At 37.3% G+C, this 16,393-nt stretch overlaps 1 pseudogene; it reads right to left on the minus strand.

The window, feature by feature from the left end:
- Window positions 1–2,202: 2,202 nt before the first annotated feature.
- Window positions 2,203–14,307, minus strand: LOC138837949 (complement C1q and tumor necrosis factor-related protein 9-like; annotated as a pseudogene).
- Between the last annotated feature and the right edge of the window lie 2,086 nt (window positions 14,308–16,393).

A 16,393-nucleotide genomic window follows, 5' to 3' on the forward strand; every position in this document is an offset into this window, starting at 1 on the left:
GGATTTCCTTCTCTACTTACTAGATTCCCTGTTATTTGAATTTGTGTTCCTGGTATTCATTTTTGTAGTATTATCCTGAAAAGAATGCCTCAGCATAAATTCAAAGAGTGTGGATGTCCAAAAATAGCCCCTTTCTCATTTACACATTTAATTAATTGTTTTGGTGAATGTAGAATTTTAGGTCAGAAATCATTTTCTCTCAGAACTTCAAAGATTATCAATCTTCCATTACATTCTGAATTCCAGTGTTGTTCAGTTATTAGCATATAATGTTTGTGTGTCTTTTAGAACATTCCCTTTACTTCCAGCTCTCAAATTCCATGCTGATGTGTCAAAGTGCTAAATGTATGCTTTTGTTAATCATGTTTCCTTCCATTTCTGGAAATAGATTTCATTATTTTAAGTAAAATATAGCGATTGTTTTCCTTCCTAGAATTCCTATAATACAGATATTAAAGCTTCTGTGCTTTAGTAGTAGTGTGTTTTTAATACATTTTTAAATTTTATTACCATTTTAATTGTTATTATTTGTTGTATTTTCTGGGACAAATCCTCAGACTTTGATCCAAATCATCTTAGTTTTTCTTTTCTTATTTTTAATTTCTGACAATGCATTTCCATTCTCTGAACAATTGGTACTATGTTGTCTTGCTGTTTTAGTAATATTTGTGTGGTGGATAATAAAACTTAATTTGTATAGTTTTTTTGTTTATCTAGTCTCTGTGTCTTCAAAATTTTCCCCTATTTGGTTTATGCTTGTCTTTAATATTCTAGTCATCCTGAAATTTATAAGCTGAAGATTTTGAGCTCATATATAAGAACTTTTCACTCTGGTCTTCACTGTAAGTTCACTTAATTGCCATTTCTTGTTGGAATAGTCAAAATCAGAACCTCTAGACTATTTTCTCTCACACTGACTGGATTTTGCAAAGGAGAATGTTCCGTTGTTTGTGTGGAACTCTTCTTTTGGTGTTTCCCAGCAGAGTTTCTCAGATTTCATTTTAAAAATACTAGCTAAATTCTGACTTCAAAACAGTAACACAACATCCTTGATCTGTATTATTTAGTAGGCTACTCCATCTTCTTCTGGGATTACAAATGATTTCTTAAACTATATTTCTTCTTTAAGCTCAAGATACTTGAATGAGTGTTTCATTTTTACCAGGATACTTGTAAAATTGCAAGTACCAGAAATTCAACAAGTATTATTCTAAGAACAACAATGAAATTACAAAAAAAATTGTATAGGAAAGCAATTAAGGATAAAGAAGAGTTTTTACCTAAAAGAGACAAGTGGGTAGAAACAAAGATAAGAATAGGGCATTTTATGTAGCTGTGAGACAGGAAAATAGACAACAGATGCAGTTAAATTCTGTGTTTGCGTAGACTGTTAAGTGTTTAGAATAAAAGGTTTAAAATATGTGACTCATTTAGGCTAAGTCTAGAAAGACTGACACAGTAGAAATCAGCAATGTAGATAGAGAGAGAAAAGTAGGTAGACAATATGCAGGCTTATTTTCCCACTCACAATTAACTATCAAAGGCCTTTGTGATCGCAGTTTGAGAGCAAAGGTATGGCAAATGATATTTCAAAAAAAAAAGCAAAAATTGAAAGGGGTTATGAGTTTTTATACAACATAACCTCTCCCTTCTCTCCCCTAGTAGGGGGAGATATAACTCAGAGACAGATGTCACTCTTGAGTTATTGCATGCTGGAAGGTGGCCAAATACCAGTTAGAAATTAGTTTTTCCTCCATTAGTCTGAGGTAGATTACTGTAAATTAAACTTCATGTAACCTGCTCTAAGCTAGGAACACATCATTAAGCTTCAGAGTTATGTAGCTGAGAATACCAAAGCATTTTGCATTTGTTTACACTGCTTCCCTGCTGACAGTCATAAAAATACTTTAATCAATGCATGGCATCGTATTGAAATTTTTCAAGGCAATTGTGCACCATTTGAAATGCACACTTGAACAGGTACATGGGGTGAGGAACTGACGGGACTCGCGCTTCCCAGCCACGTGAATGGAATGTGGGAAAAGACCTCGGAATTCTCATTGAAGAATGGGTGCAAAAAGAAAGCAGCAGCACAAACTCCAGTTCCCCTTCTCCGGGAACAGAGCCTATGGAAGCATCCAGAAGAGATGGATGACACAAAGAGGATGGCAATCACTAATTTGAGGAACTTATCTCATCAAATCATCCGATCGCTTCCATCACCAACCTAATTCTGCCAGGAGAAGCAGTAGATGGGCCAAGTCTCCACCATGAGCTACTAAACAACAAAAATGCAGTGAACGTGGTGTTGTCATCCTCATCTGCAAACAAGCCATTGAACCTCTCTCCTCCCGTCACCTGCATCCACACCTCGTCCCCTAACTTCAGCTCTAAAACCAGCACGCCCGAGGCCTGATCCTCAGAGCTCATGTAACCATCCTTCGTGTGCAGGACTTTTACCCCAGGTATCACCAAAGATACCTGCACTGTCTTGGAGAGCACAGTGACGTGGTAAGTGAAATTATACCCTCTGGCCACGTGGTAGGTGAATTTCCCTGTGGTGACGTTATAATGGTTAAATTCATTGTAAGGATCTTATCAAACACAATGGAAACATCAGGAGAAGGAAACTTACTTAGACCTGTGAGACCCACAGTAAGAGCACTTTTGTGTAAGGCGGGAATCTCCCTAATTTTCCCCTTTTCTCCCTGATCTCCTTTCAATACTCGTATTCCCCCAACTCCTGGCTCACCCCGGGGTCCCATGGGTCCAGCTTCTCCCTTGGGACCTGGCTTGCCAATCGGGCCCACAGGACCAGGTAAGCCCTTGAGCCCCAAGGGTCCAGTGTTGCCCTTCCGGACCAGTGGGATCTACGTCTCCTTTGTTTCCCTTCTGCCCCTGAGGGCCAACCACTCCTTGGAGCCTGGGTCTCTCATGGGGCCGATGGTCACTTTGGCCCGTGCTTCCCAGGGGGACCTCGGGATTCTGGGTCACCTTTTGCTTCAACCTTTCCATCTTCTCTTACAGAGAAAAAGAGAAGAAAGAGGGGCTGTATGAAACCTTTCCATCAAGAAGCTGACATCTGAGGGTTCCTGTTGGAAGCCAGTCGGAGAGGCAAGGGCGAGGAGATTCTTATCTCTCCATGAACCAGCCAAAAGAAGCTGGAACTTGTTTTTGTTTTGTTACTTTTTGTTTTCTTTTCTTTTTGTCTTGTTTGTTCATTTGTCTGTCTTTGGTTGGGTAAGAGTGAACAAATGCATCATTGGTACTCACTGGACACTATGTTGAAAATGAACTATACATCTTGTGGGTGAGAACAGGAGGGAAAAACTGTGAGAGAGTGAGGGAAGAGGTGACATCTAAAAAGAAATGTACACTTTACCTGACTTATGTAACGGTAACCCCTCTGTACATCACCTTTATAACAATTTTTTAAGCCAGAACTGGAGCTCTGCTCATTAGCTTTGAGTGAGAGGAAGATGAGAGACAATGCCTACTTCAAGTCCCACAAAGCAAATTAATAAAATTTGTAATCAGAAAAGGTACACGGGATGAAGCTATTCTTGATGAACAAATGCTCCCATTTCTAACTATGACATTCACAGGCCTAAAAACCCAGCTCTCTTCTCCAAACCAGATTCAGTGTAGTAAATTCCTGAACAAGAAAATAAGTACTTTCTTTCCTTTCTTGCCTCCTTTTCCTATCTTGCTCTCCATAAAATTGAGAATTTGTACTCATCTTCTGTTTCAGAAATAATGGAGTCAATTTGGGTTCAAGTTATGACAGTAGAGTATGTTCATGTGTGTGTGTGTGTGTGTGTGTGTGTGTGTGTTTACCAAGAGATAAACTGAAGAAAGCAATATGTGTGACATTTAGTCAGGGCTATAGAAGATTACTAAATGTTTGTACTGATGTCCAGATTCAATGTTAAGACTGTCTAAAACCTTTCTAAAAGATGGTGATGAGGGAAGTAAATGTGCCATTCTTCTGTGATGCCATGCCTAGTAAAGACAAAAGCAAACTCAGAATTACCTACATCGCTTAATACAAGAGGACAAATGAAAATACACATTACCTGAAGCTGGATGTGGTGTAGCTCTTGTTCAAGGCCTCTTTCTGGTAATCCAAGTGGAGGTGCCTCCTTGTAGGTATAGAACAAAGCACCAGTGAACAAGTGAGCAAGCATGGATACATCAGAATTAATTTAATGTCTATGTGAGTGTGGTTATCAGAGTTGGAATATCAAACATTGTAATTTTTGTATCCCTCATCAGCCAGTTTTCTAGACTGTTATCTCAAGATAAGTGGATTCTATTCTAGTTGTTTTCATTACCACACCCTACATCTATTCCATGAGTGAATCTGGTTTTATCCTAAAAATACATGTAGTATCTGAGCCTTTCCTCCAAAGATCTAGTTTGTTCCTTCTTATAAAGTAGCCTCCTGAAGCAGCAGCTTACTACACCATTTGTCTCCCTTTCTTATTACATTCTCTTTTTTTTGGGGGGGGTTAGTGTTTTTTTATATTTTTATTTTTATTTTTTTTAATTTAATTTTATTTTAATTGTGAACATACTGTACACAGGGGTTACAATTACATGGGCAGGATAATGCGTACATTTCTTACCAAGCATTGCAGCCTCCTCCTTTGTTTACCCTTCACATCCCTTCCCAGCCTCCCCCCTCCCCCCCAATCCCAATCCTTCTCCTTCCCCCCCCCCCCCGCTCCCCCCCCCACCGACGTTGTAAAGCTCGTTTTGGACATGACAACTTGTACTTCTCATTGTTGCAACAGGTCCACCTGTATCCTTAAACAACTGGTTTTTCCCCATGTCCTCCACAAGTTATACTGACATCAAATATAGTGAAAGCAGGGGTTATACTGTGGGGGAGGGACATACAAAGCAACAAAGAGATAATCTTATAAATGCGTTAGAAACACATGCATGAAAGAAAAAAACATTAAAATACACATCTAAGGGTTCATTTTCCTGACATCACATTATCTGACCTTTTCCGCTTGACTCATACATATACTAGATATTACAAATAAGGGAAACCATGGGACCTATGTTTCTTTGGGCCTGGCTTACTTCACTTAATATAATTTTTCCAAGTTTTTCCATTTCCTAACAAATGGGGCAATGTCATTCTTTCTGATAGAGGCATAGAATTCCATTGTGTATATATACCACATTTTCTTGATCCATTCATCTACTGAGGGGCATCTGGGTTGGTTCCATATCTTAGCTATGGTAAATAATGCTGCAATAAACATAGTTGTGCTGGTAGCTTTAGTGTGGTCTTGTTTGTAAACATTTGGGTAAATGCCCAATTATTACATTTTCTTTTGTCTAATTTGCACATACCACGTATAAGGTAGCAGATATCAACAACGATGCACCTCATTATAATTCTATTCCTAGCAAATATCAGTGTTTGAAATGGATGTTTATATGTCTTTGTATGCCTATGAGTATAGTCACACAGAAAATAAATTTTACAAATTGTCTCTCCCACTAAATGTAAATTCAAAGAAACAGAAGTTTCATCTCTTTTGTTCTCTGGTAGATTCTCTGTACCATGAACAATGTCTGAAGTTGTCAAAAGTACTGCTCAATAAATAGTACTTAAATGAACTTAGGATCACATAAGCACATTTACACCTACTCTTGTATTATCTCGCCCACTTCTGTCTCAGATGATGCCTCCTGGTATAAAACCACCATAACAAAGCAAATCAAATACCTACTATATACCAGAGTCTATATAAATAAGTATGAAGTTCATGTTTCAAACAATGAAAACAAAGGTACCAGAATGCATCATAAGCTGAGCACTGGTGGCTCAAGCCTGTAATCCTAGCTATGCCTGTAATCATAGCTACTCAGGAGGCTGAGATCTGAGGATCGTGGTTCAAAGCCAGAATGGGCAGAAAAGTCTATGAGACTCTTGTCTTCAATAAACCACAAAACGGAAGTGGCTCTGTGGCTACAGGTTCAAGTGTGCTACACTTGAACTGAAATGCTCAGGGACAGGACCCATGCCCAAGTTCAAGCCCTATGACCAAGAAAAAAATGAACAACATCAAAAAGCAGAAGAAAGATTAAGGAATGTCAAGGAAGAGGTTCCAGGGTGGTGGATATTAATATAGAATCAGACTGAGACAGGAGGTCAGATGGGTGAAAGATATCAATAAGTTATGGAGCAATGGGGTCACTTTTTCTAGCCCATGAGAATGCTAGTACATAACTATATTTATGTAGGGAAAATTCCTACATTTAAGACTTATCTCAAGTCGCATGATAGAAATACCATCAAGTCTGCATTATCTAAGATAAAAGTTTGAAAATTGCAGTTCTGCTGGCAGGACTTATGCACTGTAACATTCAAATTTTAGTTTTACTTCTGCTGGCTATATTCTAAGTAAACCAGGAAAAAAATTCTTTTCATAGGTTATTTTAAGAAAGCATCAATTTAGATGCAATAATGAAAATAAATTTTCATTGTAATTAACTTAAATTTTTAAAATTATTTTTATAAAGAAAATAATTTTATTTAGCTCATGCATTTAAAGACTGAAAGCCCAAATAGTACAGTGCAGGCTGTCATAGAAGCCCATTGGTAAAAGAATCATGTGCAGCACTGAGCACTATAGTGTGTCCTGTGAGTATTCTCTACGAACAACATAGGGGTTATCATCTAGCTTTAAAAATTATTAAATTTATAAAATACTCTCATATGTGCTTCCTGTAAGCAAAGACAAGCTAGTGGACCTTATGATAGAAAAGGAAAAGTATGCACACTTACTTTTGATATACAGATATATGTGTAATACTACAGATCTTTAAATACCTGAATGGTTACAACCATATAGAATTTGAAAATGGTAAACATCTAATCTGTATATATATATATATATATATATATATATATATATATATACAAGCACATATAATGTTTCTCTTAACAAAATTTGGAAACACTTTCATGTTTTTTTTATTGTGAAAATACTGTACAGAGGGGTTACAATTACATGGGCAAGATAATGAGTACATTTCTTATCAAGCATTATAGCCTCCTCCTTTGTTTCCCGTTCCTATCCCTCCCCATTCTCCCCCCTCCACCCAATTCTCCTCCCTCCTCCCCCCCCACCAAAGTCGTAAAGTTCATTTTCCACATAACGACTTGTACATCTCATTGTTGTAATGGGTCCACCTGTACTTTAATGTTTTTATACTTCATATGAGCCAGTAAAGTTTTTCTCAACTCTAAGAAAGTAAATTGTATTATAGGTGGTATTTTTTTCTTTATCAACTGTAAATTTACATTACATAAATGTATTTGTCCTAAGTAGGTTCTCAATAAGGACTAGTACAATTGAAATAATGATTAAAAAAAATAAGTGGATGTTCAAACACATCTGAATGAGGCACAGCTTGATATGTTGCACAAAGAATTAACGAAGGAGAACCTTGCCTCTAGTGGATAATCTTTAAAACAAAAGGATAATGAAAGTATGCTTAGAATTATTACAAACTAGCCGAGCGCTGGTGGCTCACGCCTGTAATCCTAGCTACTCAGGAGGCTGAGATCTGAGGATCGCGGTTCAAAGCCAGCCCGGGCAGGAAAGACCGTGAGACTCCTATCTCCAATAAACCACCAGAAAACCGGAAGTGGCTCAAGTGGTAGCGCTCAAGTGGTAGAGCGCTCGCCTTGAGCTGAAGAGCTGAGGGACAGCGCCCAGGCCCAGAGGTCAAGTCCCATGACCGACAAAAAAAAAAAAAAAAGAATTATTACAAACTGCCAATAACAAAAATATCATGATTGAGATCCTTTATGTTTTTTTGAAATATAGCTCATATCTATATTTGACAGTATGGGTTAAAATGAAGTCCCATTTTCTCATTCTTCAAGGAAATAGAAGAGGCAATCCAAAAATTCATATGGAACAATAAAAGACCCCGAATAGCAAAAACGATCCTCAACAGAAAAACAGTGCTGGAGGAATATCAATAACAAATTTCAAACTCTACTACAAAGCCATAGTAATCAAAACAGCTTGGTACTGGCACAAGAACAGACCTAGGGACCAATGGAATAGAATTGAAAACCCAGAAATGTGCCTACAGGGCTACAGCCATCTAATCTTTGATAAGGGAAGCTAAAAAAAATAGAATGGAAGAAAGACAGCCTCTTCAGTAAATGGTGCTGGCAAATCGGTTAACTACATATAGAAAACTAAAGCTAGATCCTTATATATTACCCTGCACCAGAATCAACTCCAAATGGATCAAAGACCTCAGAGTCAAAGCATACACTCTGAAAACATTACAGGATGGAATAGGAGAAACCCTAGGTCCCCTTGGCACAGGCCTAAATTTTCGTAATAGAGACCCAGAAACACAACAAATCCAAAGAAAGGTTGGACAAATGGGATTGCATGAAGTTGCAGAGCTTCTGCATGGCAAAGGACATAGCTAGCAAGATCAATAGAAAGCCCACAGATTGGGAGAAGATCTTCACTAGCCATACAACACACACAGGTCTCATATCTAAAATATACCTGAAACTCAAAAATTAAATCACCCGACAACAAATCTTCAAAGAAGCAACTGCCCAATAAATAAGTGGGCAAAAGACTTAAAGAGAAACTTCTCTGAAGAGGAAATAAGAATGGCCAATAGACACATGAAGAAATGCTCAACCTCTCTAGCCATAAAAGAAATGCAAATCAAAACAGCATTAATAATACCACCTCACCCCACTTAGAATGGCTATAGTCAAGAACTCTAATAACAACAGATGTTGCAGGGGATGTGGACAGAAGGGAACGTTACTGCATTGTTGGTGGGAGTGTAAACTTATTCAACCACTTTGGAAAGCAATATGGAGGTTCCTCAAAAGACTCCACATAGAGCTCCCCTATGACCCAGCAATCCCACTTTTTGGGCATTTGCCCAAATGATCACAAACAAGACCATACTTAGGTATCAGCACGACTATGTTTATTGCAGCATTATTTACCATAGTTAAGATATGGAACCAACCCAGATGCCCCTCAGAAGATGAATGGCTCAAGAAAATGTGGTATATATACAAAATGGGATTCTATGCCTCCATCAGAAAGAATGGCATTGCCTCATTTGTTAGGAGATGGAAATACTTGGAAAAAATTATATGAAGTGAAGTAAGCATAGGTCCCATGGTTTCCCTTATTTACAATAACTAGTATATGTCTGAGTCAAGCAGAAAAGGTCAGATAAATTGATGTTAGGGAAATGAACCCTAAGATAGATATTCAAATATTTTTTTCTTTCATGCGATTGTTTCTAACACATTTATAAGATGATTTCTTTGTTGTTTTGTATGTCCCTCCCCCACGGTACAACCCCTGCTCTCACTGTATTTGATGTTGCTATAATTTGTAGAGGGGAAGGAAAAAAACAAATCGTTTAAATAGGGATACAGGAGGACCCATTGCAACAATGAGACATACAAGTCATATGTCAAAAACAAACTTTACAACTTTGGTGGGGGAGAGGAGGGTTGGGTGGGGAGGGCGAGGGAGAGGATGGGATGGGAAGGGGAAACAAAGGAGGAGGCTACAATAATGTACACATTATCTTGCCCATGTAATTGTAACCCCTCTTTACAGTATTTTCACAATAAAAAAACACAAACACATACATAAAATAAACCAAGATGTAATTAAGCTATATCAAGAATGAAAAAAAATGAAATCCCATTTTATAGATCTGAGTAGTGAGACCCAGGATAATAATCATTCTCAAAATAACTATAATTTTGGACAATATATCTTTAGACAATTACTTGAATATCTGTGTGAAAATAGGAAAAATAGTTATGAGTAATTATATTTTTAGAATGTCAAAATTCTAAATAACATAAGTGTACAATAATGAAGGTCCAGTTAATAAAATTGGTAGATTGGTATAATAAATTTTATAAACCATCTAACAGTATATTTTTAACTTAATTTTATTGTCAGCGTGATGTACAGAATGGTTACAGTTACATACCTAAGGTAATGAGTACATTTCTTGTCAAACATTGTTACCCACCCCCTCATTTTTCTCCCATTTCCCCACCCCTCAAGCCCCACCCCCAACGTTGTAATACAATGTTTTTTTTTGGTGGGGAGAGTCTGGTCGTGGGGCCTGAACTCTGGGCCTGGGCGCTGTCCCTCAGCTCTTCAGCTTAAGGCTAGCATTCTACCACTTGAGCCACAGTGCCACTTCCGGCTATTTTCTTTTTGCTTATGTGGTGATGAGGAATCGAACCCAGGGCCTCATGCATGCAAGGCAAGCGCTCTACCAGTGTGAGCCACCTTCCCAGCCCCTACAATGCATTTTAAAATAACCTAAGAAATAGAAATGTTGTGCCTCTGTGGCAAATAGAGACAAGCAAGATACAAAATCGCATGTAGAAGTATAAATCACAAGTATATAGCGCAAATGAAAATTTGTGACAGGAGAATAAAACAACTATAAACAAAAATAGATCAATTATGCTTGGGTAGCTAGAGCATCAAACTATTTGTGACTAATTGTTTTCTGACATTTCTTTTATTCTTAAATTTCCTTAATGGCAAAACAAAGGAAAGTAAACTTTTTTGAGTTAAAATAGCTTGTAATCAAATAGCCTCTGAGAAGGCATCACCTTTTCAACTAAGAAGGAATCATTTTATTTTTTTGATCATTTCACTAGGAAAGATATGTACTGATTATTCAAACAAAGATGTTGGAGTAATTAACCCAGTAAGAAGTAGTGTCTTCCCCTTCTAAACTAAAACCTGGCCTTTGAATACTGATGTTGGAAGTCAGTGAACAGAAACGGTAGGCATTTGTTGAAAGTTCAGAGACCTGACGAATGGGAGGTACATAGGCTTTCAATCATCACAATGCTCTTTTATAGATTGATAGCAAATCATAAATGATTTGGACTTGAAATTGTGCTGCTTTATAGACCTTGGCTGTAATTTGAGCAGAACTGATAGGGGCTTCTTTTGAAAGTTCAGGTCAGGAGACACTTACTAGATAGCATAGAAATATTTTGTAAATTCCAATTGCTAGACAGAAGTGAAATAATGTAAACATCCACTAAGGCCACAGCTCTGCATTATCAACCAGGGCAGGACATATCTAAAATCCACGGGTAACCTGGAGAAAGCACAGAGAACCTTATTTAGAATCTGAAAAAGGAGTAGAAACAATTCAGATCAACATGCTATGCCTTTGGTTGGGAAAACCAATGCCAATGTTTGCATCTCAAAAGAAGTTGATAGGTTCTGTTTAATGGAAAGAAGATATCTAGCCCCATGTTTTGATATGGAATACAGCCTTGCTTTTTTTTTCTTTTCCCCTTGACACCTAAGTTGAAGAAAAACTAGTTTGCTGAAATTTTCCATATTACTTTTCAGGTGAAAAGTTAGGGGTCAATTGAAAATACATAGCCTCTTGGCAAAACACATTCCACGTCCTTGAGTAGGTATGGAAATGCTGTGTCAACAGTCCTGAGGGTGACTGGGCTCTACTGTCTACTTTTTCTAAAGAACAAAATGTCTTGTTCCTACACAGCAAAACTGATTCCATTATTATTACATCCAACATCATCTATATAATTTGTGGAGGCTATTTAAAAAAAGTAACTATGGGTGACCTTATTAAAGAAGTTTATTAAGAATTTGGACAGGACGACAAACCTTAAAACCAAACAGAAAACATCGTGAAAATGGCAATACTTCCCAAGGCTATCTACAAATTCAACGCAATACCTATCAAAATTCCAACCTCATTCTTCAAGGAAATAGAAGAGGCAATCCAAAAATTCATATGGAACAATAAAAGACCCCAAATAGCAAAAACGCTCCTCAACGGAAAGAACACTGCTGGAGGAATATCAATACCAAATTTCAAACTCTACTATAAAGCCATAGTAATCAAAACAGCTTGGTATTGGCATAAGAACAGACCTCAGGACCAATGGAATAGAATTGAAAACCCAGAAATGAACCTACAGACCTATAGCCATCTAATCTTCAATAAGGGAGCTAAAACAATAGAATGGAAGAAAGACAGTCTCTTCAGTAAATGGTGCTGGCAAAATTGGTTAACTACATGTAGAAAACTAAAGCTAGATCCTTATATATCACCCTGCACCAGAATCAACTCCAAATGGATCAAAGACCTTGAACTCAAAGCAGACAGTCTGAAACCATTACAGGATGGAATAAGAGAAACGCTAGGTCTCCTTGGCTCAGGCCGAAATTTTTTAAATAGCGCCCCGGAAACACAACAAATCAAAGAAAGGTTGGACAAATGGGATTGCATAAAGTTGCAGAGCTTTTGCAGGGCAAATGACGTAGCTAGCAAGGTCAAAAGAAAGCCCACGAATTGGGAGAAGATTTTTACTAGCCATACAATGGACAAGGGTCTCATATCTAAAATATACTTGGAACTCAAAAAATTAAACCCCCCAACAACAAATCCTCAAAGAAACAACTGCCCAATAAATAAGTGGGCGAAAGACTTAAAGAGAAGCTTCTCTGAGGAAGAAAGAAGGATGGCCAATAGACACATGAAGAAATGTTCAACATCCCTAGCCATAAAAGAAATGCAAATCAAAACAACATTGAGATATCACCTCACTCCAGTTAGAACGGCAAAAATCAAGAACTCTAACAACAACAGATGCTGGAGGGGATGTGGACAGAAAGGAACCTTACTTCATTGTTGGTGGGAATGTAAACTTGTTCAACCACTTTGGAAGCAGTATGGAGGTTCCTCAAAAGACTTTTCATAGATCTCCCCTATGACCCAGCAATCCCACTTTTGGGCATTTACCCAAATGTTTACAAACAAGACCACACTAAAGCTACCAGCACAACTATGTTTATTGCAGCATTATTTACCATAGCTAAGATATGGAACCAACCCAGATGTCCCTCAGCAGATGAATGGATCAAGAAAATGTGGTATATATACACAATGGAATTCTATGCCTCCATCAGAAAGAATGACATTGCCCCATTTGTTAGGAAATGGAAAAACTTGGAAAAAATTATATTAAGTGAAGTAAGCCAGGCCCAAAGAAACATAGGTCCCATGGTTTCCCTTATTTGTAATATCTAGTATATGTATGAGTCAAGCGGAAAAGGTCAGATAATGTGATGTCAGGAAAATGAACCCTTAGATATGTATTTTAATGTTTTTTTCTTTCATGCATGTGTTTCTAATGCATTTATAAGATTATCTCTTTGTTGCTTTGTATGTCCCTCCCCCATAGTATAACCCCTGCTTTCACTATATTTGATGTCAGTATAACTTGTGGAGGACATGGGGAAAAACCAGTTGTTTAAGGATACAGGTGGACCTGTTGCAACAATGAGAAGTACAAGTTGTCATGTCCAAAACGAGCTTTACAACATCGGTGGGCGGGGGGGGGGGGGGGGGGGGGGGGAGGAGAAGGATTGGGATTGGGGGGGAGGGGGGAGGCTGGGAAGGGATGTGAAGGGTAAACCAAAGGAGGAGGGTGCAATGCTTGGTAAGAAATGTACGCATTATCCTGCCCATGTAATTGTAACCCCTCTGTACAGTATGTTCACAAATAAAATTAAATTAAATTAAAAAAAAACAAACAGAATCCTCTGAATATGTGTATCTACACACTCAAGAAGTGACCCTGGTTGTACATGTATGCTTGTGCGCATGGGTCGCACATCCCTGGGTCCTTCATGTCCTTTAGTTAGAGTCACATCTTGTTCTCAGAAAAAAACATGTGCATTTTGTTTCAGCTAATTTCTTCTTCCTGTTGCTCTGCTTTCTATAACCTCCTGCAGCTAGTTATTCTCCTAGCTCTTCAGCCTGGTTACTCAGAGCCTTCCTTCATGACATGTCACAAGATCAGACATTACAGAGAAGACTCCTGCTAGATAGTGCTTCTTCTTTCTTTCAAACACAGCCAGAGTGTACTCCATATTTTTATTAATGTATTATGTTATATATAATATTAAATATTAATATTAATTCAATACAGGCTCTCCATAGACTATAGTAATATTGAAGTAAAACAATCACAAAATAGTAGGCTAACAGTATCACATATCACCCAGTTATTGAGCTACTGACATGCCTCTGCTGTTTCTGACATATTCAGCCACTATCCTGCTATCTGAGCCAGCCTGGGATCTTGACCTATGTTACATGTCATTCATATCCATTGTGCTTGGTCAGAGCTATCTCTGGAATGCTAAGAACATAAGTATACCTGAAAGGGTACTTCATGACCCGATGTGTGGGGCATCTCAGTGACCCAGCCTTCTATATTGAGCTGAAAAGTTTAAGCTATATCTGATTGTCTATAGAGAAACTTAAAAAAAAATCAATGCAAAACTGCTATAAAGACACAGGTATTCCTATATGTATAGGTATAGCTATAGGTATTCCAGGTAAATAAAGAGAAAAGAATCTAACAGACAAATGAAAAACAGGAAGGAAGGGAGTAGCTATGAAATATTTAAATAATTAAATAATTAAAGGCATAGGTCCAAAATACATTGAATTCCAATTGTGGGGAGTCCATGTGTTTACCAGTTCAATTTTAGATGATGAACTCCAAACTTAATTTTCCTTTTTCAGTTACAATTCATTGATTACATAAAGTGCTTTGCCTTTCTGCCATAATTAGATGATTGCTTAATTTAATTTGGGCTTGCTGTCCAAAAGATTCCTGATGGGTATTAAAATTGATAATGTAGAGTGACAACCAGGTATGAAGATTTTATCTTGACTATTACAAGATGAATATATTAAAGAGCATTCAAACAAGAAATTCTGTACCACAGCTAATTTTAAAATTCACATAAAATATCTCAGAATATTTATAAATGCACATTTACATTTTATAATTAAATTTAGAGCTCAGGTTAAAAATCAGATATTACTACAAATGAGGTTTCTTTGTTCTTATTATGGACACATTTAGAAGAAGAAATGTCCAGTCCTGAGTCCAAGACTAAATGCTTTAAATGTTAGACTATGTCACTAGCACCACTAATTACATTACTCATTCATGTTCCTTCTCTTTTTTTCTATTATTTTAATTAAGTTGTACAATGAGGTTACAATTCCATAATAAAAGTTATGAGTACAATGCATCTTGATCATTGTCCTTCCTTCCCTCATTCCTTTTCTTTATTTTTTTAATTTTTTTTTTACAGCCATGGGGCCTGAACTCTGGGCTTGGGCACTGTTCCTCAGCTTTTCAGCTCAAGCCTAGTGCTCTACCACTTGAGCCACAGCACCACTTCTGGCTTTTTCTGCTTATGTGGTGCTGAGGAATTGAACCCAGGGCCTCATGCATGCAAGGCAAGCATTCTACCACTGAGCCAACATCCCAGCCCCCCTCATTTTTCTTTTCTATAGATCATTTTCCTTTTCTAAACTAAGGCTCTCCATAAATAATAGTGAAACCTGGGCTCAGGACACCTTAAGTCTTTTTTTTCCCCCCAAATATTCTCTAGTGAGTTTAGGAATTGAGTTGTTCAAGATATTTACAAGGGAGTCAGATATACTTAAGGAGACAAGAACCAGGTCACTGTCCCCTTCTTTCAAGTTTAGCAAGTCTTCCCTGATTTTTTTTTTTTTATAGAGAGTGACATTTTACAAAAGGGAGCTTCAAGTAAAATAAAAATTTGAAGGAACCCATGGTTTAAAAAAAAAAAAGGCGTCAGACTACTGTCCTAAAATGACTCAAATTATAACTGGGGGAGAAATTTTATAAGTACGTGTCATCCTAAGATAACAAAATATAGGCAAGATGGATAAATTTTGAACTCATCAATTGATAATTTATGTTCATTCAGGCCTAACTCATGATCACACTGACCTTTTACTGCGTACACGGAAGAATAATAGCTCTGTAAGGAAAAGAACTGAGTACTCAAGAGAGAAAGTTCAAGAGCAACCCATTTAAACTTAAATGCATACAGTTGGATACTTAAAGTTGGCCTGATTAAAGGCAAGTCAGATGTGACCTTATTCCTCATTAGGGAACAAATTTATGATTGTTTATGTAATATTAAATAATGTGTCACTAATAGAAGATAGATACTACTTAACTTTCTGAGGATAAACTTCTTTCAATTCAATCTGAATTAATTCTGCTTAAGTATAGAGTAACTAGTTCCCAGAACAAAGATGTTTCATTCATGAGACAGAGCTGTCTGTAAGTCAAAAATGATTGATTCTCAGTAATAAACAGAGAGTTATGATAAGAACTCTATTTTTGTTTTCTTTAAAATTTTCCATAACAGAAAGGTAAAAGTAATATGAGATAACAAGGCAATGTGCTTATGTAAAAATAAAGTAA

The sequence above is a fragment of the Dipodomys merriami genome, unplaced genomic scaffold (genome assembly GCF_024711535.1).
Source record: "Dipodomys merriami isolate MVZ:Mamm:240054 unplaced genomic scaffold, mDipMer1.0.p SCAF_1, whole genome shotgun sequence".
Lineage (NCBI taxonomy): Eukaryota > Metazoa > Chordata > Mammalia > Rodentia > Heteromyidae > Dipodomys > Dipodomys merriami.